Raw genomic sequence first — 10,680 nt, forward strand, 5'->3', positions numbered from 1 at the left:
TAATTAAGATATTTCATAATTTATTATTATAAATTCAATGAAATGGATTTGATTCCAGGTTGAATTTCCTACTAGGGACTCCATTTGTGTCAAATCAAAATTGAATTAAAATTAATCGATTATTTGTTCATTAAACTCTGAAAATTTTAAAATGTTGTCTTGTTTTCGGCAGAACGACTCAAAATTTTAAAACTCTTAAACTGTAGAAACAGAATCGAAAATTGATTATAATGGCATGCTCACGAATATAAAACAAATTATCTAAAAAAAATTGTTTAAAATGATTTTAAAAATGCCAATTTATGACATTCTTACAGTGAATAATTTTGATATAAAATTTGCTACCAAAAAATGAAATAAATCAAAGTATTAATAATTTAATTTTAAAAAGCTATTTAGTTACTTGTTTAAGTTATTAAAATTATAAATAGTTCAATAATTGGCTAGTCTATTTCCATATGTAATATTTTTGTCAATTTTTATTGTATTGTATATGCAAATTTTTCTGTCGAAATAATATCAATGACTAGTAGATTCCACATCGTCTCTCGTAATGTGACAAATGTCAGCGAAATCATAATATAATATAAAATAAAGTTTTTAAAAGAAGTATAAAAAGAATAGTAATGATTCTACAAATTTTTTTCTTGGCCTGGATCATGGATAATAATTTATGAATGATGTGGGAAAGAAAGAAATGGAATCAAAGATACGTTTAAAAGAAAAATAAAGTTAGCGAAATTAGAATATTTGCCACCAAATATGCACTTAGACTTAATCATGAAATTTTCTAAAAGTAAATTTCATGATTTTTTTGAATTATTAATATAGATGGTAAAAAAGGAAAACCGTAGGAAATTTTAAATAATTTCATCTGGGTCAATATTCAAAAATATTGCGATGACCTTGTTTTTAGACTTAGGAGAAATGCTCCCGTTCGAGCTTTCTAAAAGAATTTTTTTTAATGAATTACTAAATTGAAAATCAAAGAAATTTTAGTTTTAATTCGTAATTTGCTATTTTGAAAAAATAAATGTTTTTAAAAACTTTTCAAAATTTATTGAATAAATTTACAGACAAAAAAACTATTTTTTTCGGCTTGTTTGCTTTCTTCTGTTATTGTTTGTGCTGATTTATTTCTAGAATTCAACGATATGGTACTACGGAAAAAAACTTAAAAACACTACAAAATAATAAATAACATTTTTCTTCATTCAATCTAAAATTTTGACTTTCAAGTGCATTGAATCGCAATCAAAATTATTGCAATTATATCAAATTTCTTGGTTTTCAGTGCAGTAGATATTTCTGAGAAGCAATGTTCCTTAGCAATATGTTCTAACAATATGTTCAAAATAATTTTCTTTTATAAATGGAGATTAATTAATTTCAATATTGATTTTATTGAATGAAGCTTGTGTAATTTTAATGAATAATTCGATTTAGATATATAAATTTGTATTTTCATGTTAATACTTTTGTTTCTTTCAATTAATAGTTTTTATATTCTATTCTATTCTTCTTATTAAATATGAGGACTGTTTTCAATAGCTTGCATTGATTACTGTTTTTAGACACGCTGAAATCTTGGTGTTAGATCTAAAGTTCTATGTTTTCTGAAAAGTGATATATTCGTCAATATGTGTGACTACTCAACATCTAAATTAGGTATCTTGATTTCAGTTTGGGTCAATGTAAACATGACGAACCAAAAGATTATTAAGATTGCTTTTCAAGACGTAAAATAAATTTGTACTTTTAACTAAGACCATATTTCCAATAAACTAATAATGCATAAATGTACAAAATTAAGACTTTAATTATAAATTGAGAATTTTTCTGTCGTAAGCAAAAGAATTCGAAATGTTGCATTTTATAATTTGTCCATTTGGTAGAACTTTGATTCCATGGTCGCTTTGATGTTTGATGCCAATTATATTAATTGAAATTTTTATTTGAAATGTATTTGTAAGTATGAATCACTGCCTTGAAGACAATGGAAACTCCTTATTTTTAAATGGAAGATAAGCATCAATTAATAAAGAGTTGTCTACAATAATTTTAAGTAAAAGGAAGAGGAAATTGATTTTAGTCGTTTGCGATTGACCACTACAAAGGCCAATGCTCCTTTCTAGAAAATATGATTTGTTGCTGATAAATTTAAAACATATTTTCTGTTATGAGCTGTAGTCGCCTACGGAAGCAACCAATTTGTTTAAATATAGTACCCAGCTAGAGAATTTTAAGCAATCCATTCGCCAAAAGTATTCAAAATTAGCACAACATTAAGAGTTAAGTGTTCAATAAAATAATGCTTGTCGAAATGTACTTTTGGCTATCCAACGGAAATTGTTGGACAATGGTTAGGATATCTAATTATCTTCCAAATCATCCTGGCTTTTGCATTTTCATACTACCATGATTATCTCTTTTTGTTATATTCACTTGGAAGAAAAATTGAATTATCTAGATATCTATAAATTATTTCTTTTAAATAAAAAATGAGAGAGATTCGAAGAGCAGTGGAATAATGAAACGTGCCGGTAGATAGCAAATAATTATAAAATAAAATGGCATCCATATAATTGAATAAATTTGAATGTTAGTACAAAAAATAGTTTTCAATTAATTATAAATATTGGCGGATACTTTTTGAACAACTCAACAATTAAAATTCAGTACAATTAATGCAAAGCATAGAAATAAATAATAAATATTTGCATCATCATTTTCTGTTTAAAAAGTAGTAAATAACATACTGAGAGATTTTTAAATACATTATATTTTTATATCATATGAAGGTGGATACCTTATTTGTGATATATAATTTATCGTAAAAACTTTCTATCATAAAAAATTTTACTGCACAAATATTTCAGTTTAATTGAAGAAAAGAAGCTTTAATATTAAATAATTGTTTCCAGTTATAATATCTTGTAACCAATCTTGATGTCTTTTATTCGGAGGGATTGGTACAAATATTATATAAAAAATGTGAAGAATAAGTGCTTAAATAACATCTGATAAAAAGAAAATATTCTTGAAATTTTTACTCATTTTTTCCCTATCTTTCATCAAATTACAATGAATATGCAAACCGATACATAAAAAAATAGAATATATTTCATGCATAAACTAGAAATGCATCATCATGCTCAGAAATTATCTCTTATAATTCGATATCGGAAAACTGTAAGAATGATCTGATATTGGATGATGATACAAAAAACTTGTTTTTCAAATGAAATATATTTTGCTCAGATATATGCTCATCTACTTGTTTTTATCAATAATTCATCATTCTGAGTGGAGATTTTTGGAAACTGCATATAGATTAGCAATTACAAAGCAGCTTCGAACGTTCTTGCAAATGCGACGTCTTTCTAGATAGCTCACATATCAGAAAGAATGCACTTATAATATGAATTGTCAAATGAGTACAAATATGTCAGGATAGATAGGTGAGTCAAATGAATTGAAATGAGTTCAGGTAGCTTAGAATTATATATAAAGATTTTTCGGCTGTAAGAAGACAGTTATCAGAAGTCTCATCTCTTGTTAAATGACTTGGCACATATTTAAATAGCAGCATATTTACTATTCATGAAATGCTTTCTATTTCCTTTGGATATAGAAAGTATTATTTCTTATTATTTCAGTCTGATTATGGAGCTTTTCCGTGATACTATTATTTCAAGAAAATATAGATTTCCTGCCGTTTCAAAATAAAGCTACCTTTTCAATGATACCGATTAAACCATCTTCGTATTTAAATTTTAACATTTTCTTAAAAAATAGTTTTTGATTGATTTTAGAAATTGGTATTTTGAGCATAGATAACCCAACCATCACTTTTTTAATGGCAGTGTGATACCATGGAATTTATCGTCATTACTGTATGTTATATATATATATATTAGATAAAACAGACTATTAAATTAACATGGCTTTAATTTCTATGCCCATTTGTTATTAAAAATAGGTTATTGATACTATCGTGAGCATCTATTTATTTATAATAGATAGGGATGAATTTGCATATAGCAGTTATTTTTAGTGGACTAACTGGTCGCAAAAACACGTTATTAAATATGAATTATTTATTTCCATAAATTAGATTTCCAAAATTAATTTCGTTAAGTTTTTTTTAAAATCAACCATTTTTTTATGTTAAAGAAAGTTATTTCCTTGATCTTACTGTTTGAATGCATTCTTCTAAATTCAGAAAAATTTGCATTCACCTTTAAATTGAGTGAATAATTATCATATCGGATTTTATTCAAAATTCCATAAATTTAGATTAAAAAAATTAAACTAGCTCATCAACCAATAATAGCATATCTGAATTAGAATAAAAGAATTTTTAATACATAAAACATTGATTAAATCGAAGCAGAAATAAATTAAAAATGCAAAAATATCTCTAATATTCGCCTAAGTATTTTATATGCCCTTTAAGCTCATATGGATTGAAATGGCAATAAATTTCTCAAAAAGGATTATGGGATAGAACTTGATATTATATGGATTAAAATAACAATAAATTTCTCAAAATAAGATTATTCTTCTAATTAAAATGATTAATAAATTTGCTTTCCATGGGATTAAATCGAGCTTATCCAAAATTATACACATTCGATTGAATATGGACCGACTGTCTTCTTTGAGAAAATAGAATTCACTATATAATAAACTAAATAGAAACAGCGTATATGGGTATTGCTTTCGATTAATTCGAAACCAAGTTGTATCAAAGTACATTACATAGATAATAAATCCTTATCTGTCGACCTTTACTACATTAAAGGAGTGGTGTAGAAATTATTGGAGTTCCGTTATCGGATGTATCTAACCCTCATCATCGGAACAAATCTTTTCTTAAATGTCCTCAAGCATCTTTTAAGTTGGCCTAATCGAACTGATCGCCCCTTATTTATATTAATAATAATTGTTATAAAATATAATATAAAAGCGTTTTTCTATCTAGTTTCAAGCATTCCTTGAATTTATTGATTGATTTTTGTGAGGAAATATTCAACAACTTTAAAGTAATGATCAACAAAAGCTTATTTTCTCCATTTCTATAAGTTTACGCTTATAGACACAGCTTATTTGCACAGACTAACAAGAATTTTTATGGCATTTAAAAAATTTTATTTTCTGACCTTATAATAAATATGTCAATCGTTAAAAACGATCCCGTTTTATTTCATAATAATAAACTGCATGTTTTTTTTTATCAGAATATGTAAGAGGAAAAGGGAAAGCAATAATAGAAAACTAGTTTAACGTTTTGTATTAGAGATAAACAATCTTATGTTCAGTTTTGCTGATATGATGCACTTTATTGCTCTGCCTTATTTTTCTCGCTTTTATGGAAGGGTAAGATTTCGAATCTTTAAGACAAATGAAAAGAAAAATAACCTCTTTTATATTATTGTAGGTGTAGAATTAGTTGAGAGTATACCATGGTAATAAATGTTTCTCTATGCGTTTCTATGATACAATCTGTTTTTTACGTTTGTAGTATGTGCGCACTAGGGTTTGACGGTTTTCAAACCCGGTTTTTAAAAAATCGGTTTTTTGAAGTAAATTTGTCACATTCGAAAACCGGTTTTTAAATTAAGAAAACCGGTTTTAAAAATCAATATTATTATGTAAAAATTAATTTTGAACTTATTTGATTTGCTATTCATTCTATTCAACGGGCAGCAAACATATTTTTTCAACGTTGCAAGTTGAGTTGGCCAGTGCTTGTGTACTGCACAGTTGCGCCTCGAATTCGTCAATTCATGTTTTTCATGAACATCCCTTTTCACCTTTTTTTTCTGGGTGAAACAAAAGTTTGATAAAGTTCATCTCTTGCTTCTCGTTGGATGTTTTGTCTATCGGTAGAAAGTCGGTGCTAATAGAAACGTCAGCAATTTGACTGGCTAGTTTCGAAGAACATGTGAAAGGAATAAATAATTGCCCGTTTTCTGCTTCTTGATCACAGTATTTAATGATATCACATAAAATTTCTTCGTACCACTCCTGAAAGCTTTTTTACACCACTTGAACTAGCCCTATCAATACGAAATATTCAGTTAAAATAAAATGCTGTCAGAAAGGACATAACACTCACATACACGTGAAAAAAATAGAACTAAAAAAGTATCTAGTGCGAGAAATCCAAGATCAAATGTGCTCATCATTCCGCGCTCACCCCTTAATGAAATAGAATTGTCGATATGTGTTCTCAGAATCCGATCCGTCTCGAGTCACGACAGGTTTGCTTAATATTGTGAACTTGAAAACTGGGAACAAAAATATAAAGTTGTTATATTTGGTAAAAATAACGTAAATATTAAGTATGCTTAATTTTTATGTTTATATTTTCTATTTCCCATTTTAAAATTTAAATTTTATTATATAAATTTCTTCTATTAAAAAGTAGTGTAAAAAAGAAGTTCTGGCTTCTGTTTAATGAAATTTTAAATAAAACACAGGGCGTTAAAATATTCCATATTTTCTTTCGCAATGTTTTAACATAAATTATGTCATTAGCAAGCATCGAAATTAGATTAAGAAGTGTTTTTTTTTAATTCCTAGAAAATGTGTAGATTAGATTATTTTAAATTGCATTAATATTAATAGTTGAAATAATAAAATTGTAAAGTAAACGTCAAAAATATTTATTCAATAACTTTAATTTCATTTTTAGATAAAAATATGTAAGTTGGAAGTTTGGGATAGTTTCAAAAAGTTCGGGATAGACAAGGCAATCTAAAATCATTGTAATAAAATATTGAGCTGCAAAGGATCGACTACGTCAATCTACATAATCATTTGAAATCAGTTCATAAAATAATTGTCGGAAATAATATAATTGTTTAGTTTCTTGAAGACCCTGAAGAAAAACTTACAAATCCAAAGACACTGAAAGCTGAATTTTCATTATTTGAACAAACGAATAAAAGAACAAAAAACTTAGATTTGTAATTTGATGCCAAACTCAGTGACGAGTGAACGAGTATTTTCAATTTCAGGAAATATTGTGTCCAAAATAAGAACGAAACTTAGCCACCGTTCAGTGGATATTTCATGTTTTTAAAAATCCTATTTTCTTAGAAGAAATTAAAATTAGTGAAAATAATATAAATATTATTTGAAATTTTTTTTTCAGTTTTCGTTATTTTATGTAAATAATATGTATACGTAATCCTTAATTTTGTGTTTTTTTATATTTTGGCTTTGATATTGATTTCGTTTTTTGTTATTTTTATGTAAATTAAAATAAAATAAAAAAATATAATAGGGAAAAATATTTTATTTTTCCCTATTCATTTTTTTCCTTACCAAGACAGGTGTAAAGAAATCACTATCAAAATCTCACACTATATAATCATGAGGATAAACATTTTATTCAGAATCTCTATCGGAGAAAGTAAAGCATTTTTATTTCATTTTATTTCAGACTAACCATCTTTGGAGGCAAGTTGATTCGATGGGATTAATGCTAAAATTTTTGAATTAAATATTTTATGGCACTTGGTCCATTTTCTACAGCAAAATATTTTTATATTTAGAAATTTGTATATATATTTTTTAGCCTTATAGCTCATTCTATTGCAGAAGTCTTCAACCTTTCTATTCATTGCACTATGTTTCTTTCTAAATTTCTATAACTTCCCATAAAATTTTAACTTTAAATTAAGGGGAAGTGATTAAATTTCATTTAATACAAAGACTTTTTTTTTCTAAAGCTAAAAAATATTTTTAGAAGTAATCAAAGAAAATCATTCAGCAACGAAGTTTTATGATCAATGCAGAATGTGTTTTTTTTTTTGTATAATTTCTGCAATACCTCAAAAAATTATTCAATAAAATGTTCTCTGTTACATCATAAAATTCAATTTTAATTTAACTTTCAAAAAAATTCAAAAACCATGATAAAAATTTAATTAAAAAATTATTTTAAAATTATTTTTTTTACGATAATGTAACATTTTTTTCTACACTGTAATAATTTTGGATATTATGACGGAAAACGTCCAACTATTAATGTTTAGTTAAATTTTAAAAAAAAATCTTTATAATGTCGTTTGTCATTTTTTACTAACCATTAGAAAAAAGAATAATGAATTGGCATTAAAAGTAGTGAATCCCAAGGGCGAATCATTTGAGATGCCAGCAGCAACCAAATTAAATATGTTTAATGTTTTTCTCATATTGAAAATGCTAGTGATAATTGAGAAATTGCAAACTTAATGTGAATTACACTTCAGGAAATTCTAATTTTATTTACTTATATGTATTTTTTCAAAATCTTTATCTAATTTCTATAATATATATATACTCACACACTGAATTTTTGTTTTATATTCAACAATTGGTCTTAGTTATAGAAAGAAAACAAAATTTCAGGTATTTATTTAAATGTTATATAAAACTTATTTTTCTCAGGTGGATTAAAAATTAGAATGTGTTTCGTCTCAAAATAGTTAGTAAATGTGCATTCTTAAATCTTTTGCTGAGCATTATCACTGGTTTATAGGAGCTGAAGAAGAATACGACACTTTTCAAATAATTGGAAAATTGTTAGTTTGTAACATTTAAAGTTAAAGTTATTCAGTATTAATAGTTAAATGATTAATCATTAATTAATTTAAATTTTTCTGATTAGAAAACATTTAAGAATATTTGTGTACTGAAAACACGTCCTGCAAAGGATTTCTATTTATTTATGGTACAGTTGCAAACTTCAAAAATTCATTATTTTAATCATTTTTACATTTTCTGGAATGCGTACAGTATGTAAGCTGCGAAATGTTTTATTTTCATTAATATAATTCTGAAGCAAATATTATTTATCCAATCTTAAACGGTAACGAATTCTTAACAACGGCTCATGTTGAATTTCAGTAATCACCACTCCTTATAATACAGTCATAAGAAAAACCACATTATTCAAACATCAAAATTTGCGCGATTCTGACTGAAATTGTTAATGTTTGAATAATGTGTCAGTGAAAGTGAATGTCCGTATTCTCTCCTTAAGGCCGAGTACGCTATGCTTCAAAAATATCTCTTTCATTTTACTGAATAATAAGAATGATTTTCTGTATCATAAACATTCATTCCACTAAAACAAATCCATTTTTATGCAATGACTTGCATTTTAAAAATTAGTAAAATTCTTGAAGAAATCCATGAGAAATGTTTGTTATATCATATTGGTGAATTAAAAAAAAATCTAATAATCGCCACTGTATGATGAAAACTAAAATGTTTCCAAAGGGTCGGGATTGTGTATTAGCTTTATTTAAAAAGAATAAACTAACAGAAAAATCTTTTGTGATACATTTATTTTAATTATCTAAGGTTTATAATTTAACCAAAATCATCCATAATTTATTCGAAACTCATCATAATAAGAAATAACTTCAACATCATCTTTGTCATCATCAACTTTAAATGTATTTATTTATTTTTGATGGTGAGAAATTGTTTGTCAGTATACATTTATATTAAAAATGTGAATTTTGTTCCTGAAATTTTTCTCGTGATTTTTCGTCATCGATAATTAAATTTATTTTTAAATATTTTTCAGAGTAAAACATATCTTGTAGCAAATTGTGAAACATTTTTTTTCAATATCCACATCCTATTTAATCAATAATTACGAAAAAGCTATAAAAATACCAAATATTTCCTCTAATTTTACATATACAATAAAGTTCAACTCACAGAGCAGCTACCATAATTGTTTTTATCATGAGTCAGCTTTAAATATTATATATTTGTATTATTGTTTTTAATGATGAAGATATCGCTACGCATTTAATGCTACTTGCATTTTTGTAGAGAAATTTCTTAATCGTGTGTTTTGAACGACTTGAATGGAAGAAATTTGTTTTACATGAAGTTAAAAGAACCTCTTGAAACTGATTAGAAACGACAAGATGGGTAATCTTTAGATCTTAGATTCGATTTAATCTTAGATGATTATGTGTTTTCCCATTTAAGAATGTTATTATATTAGGAAAATACATTGTAGTAATAAAAAGAGAAAGGAAAAACAATTAGAATGAAAATGAAAATGCTATTTCATTCAGGAACAATTTAATTAATACTGCTAAACAAACAGTCTAAACAAAAACATGCCGAAGTTAAAAAAACATTTCAATAAGTTCAAAAATTTCGTTCCAGTTTCAAAAATAAAAATTGAAAGATTAAGAAAGATTTTAAAAGTTTAACAAAATAATTATAAAAGTTACTATATTTATGTAATCGCAATGATATTGCACCTATGTTTCTACATCAATAAAAACATTTAGAAAGCACAGAAAAAGATATTACATAACAAAATCAGTTTTATTTGATTTCCTTAATTTCCAAGACATATAGTAAAACATACAAAGCTTTATTTTTATTATGGTTTAAATAGCATAAATTCTACAATTCGAACTGCTTGATAAATTTTAAACTATTTGAGTTTTTAAGGTTTTGTATTATTTCTTAAGTCGCATTTCCGTTTTTTGTTATTCCAGTGTAATGAATTTGGATTTATTGTAATTCATTTGATTCGTTTTCTAATGTAAATTTATGCTTACAGATGCATCACACCAATTGCCTAAACTTGGGTAGACATAAACTGCGTTTGATTTCTTAAAGTCCTGTCTGAATTTATACGAGAGC

Source organism: Argiope bruennichi, chromosome 3 (genome assembly GCF_947563725.1).
Source record: "Argiope bruennichi chromosome 3, qqArgBrue1.1, whole genome shotgun sequence".
Lineage (NCBI taxonomy): Eukaryota > Metazoa > Arthropoda > Arachnida > Araneae > Araneidae > Argiope > Argiope bruennichi.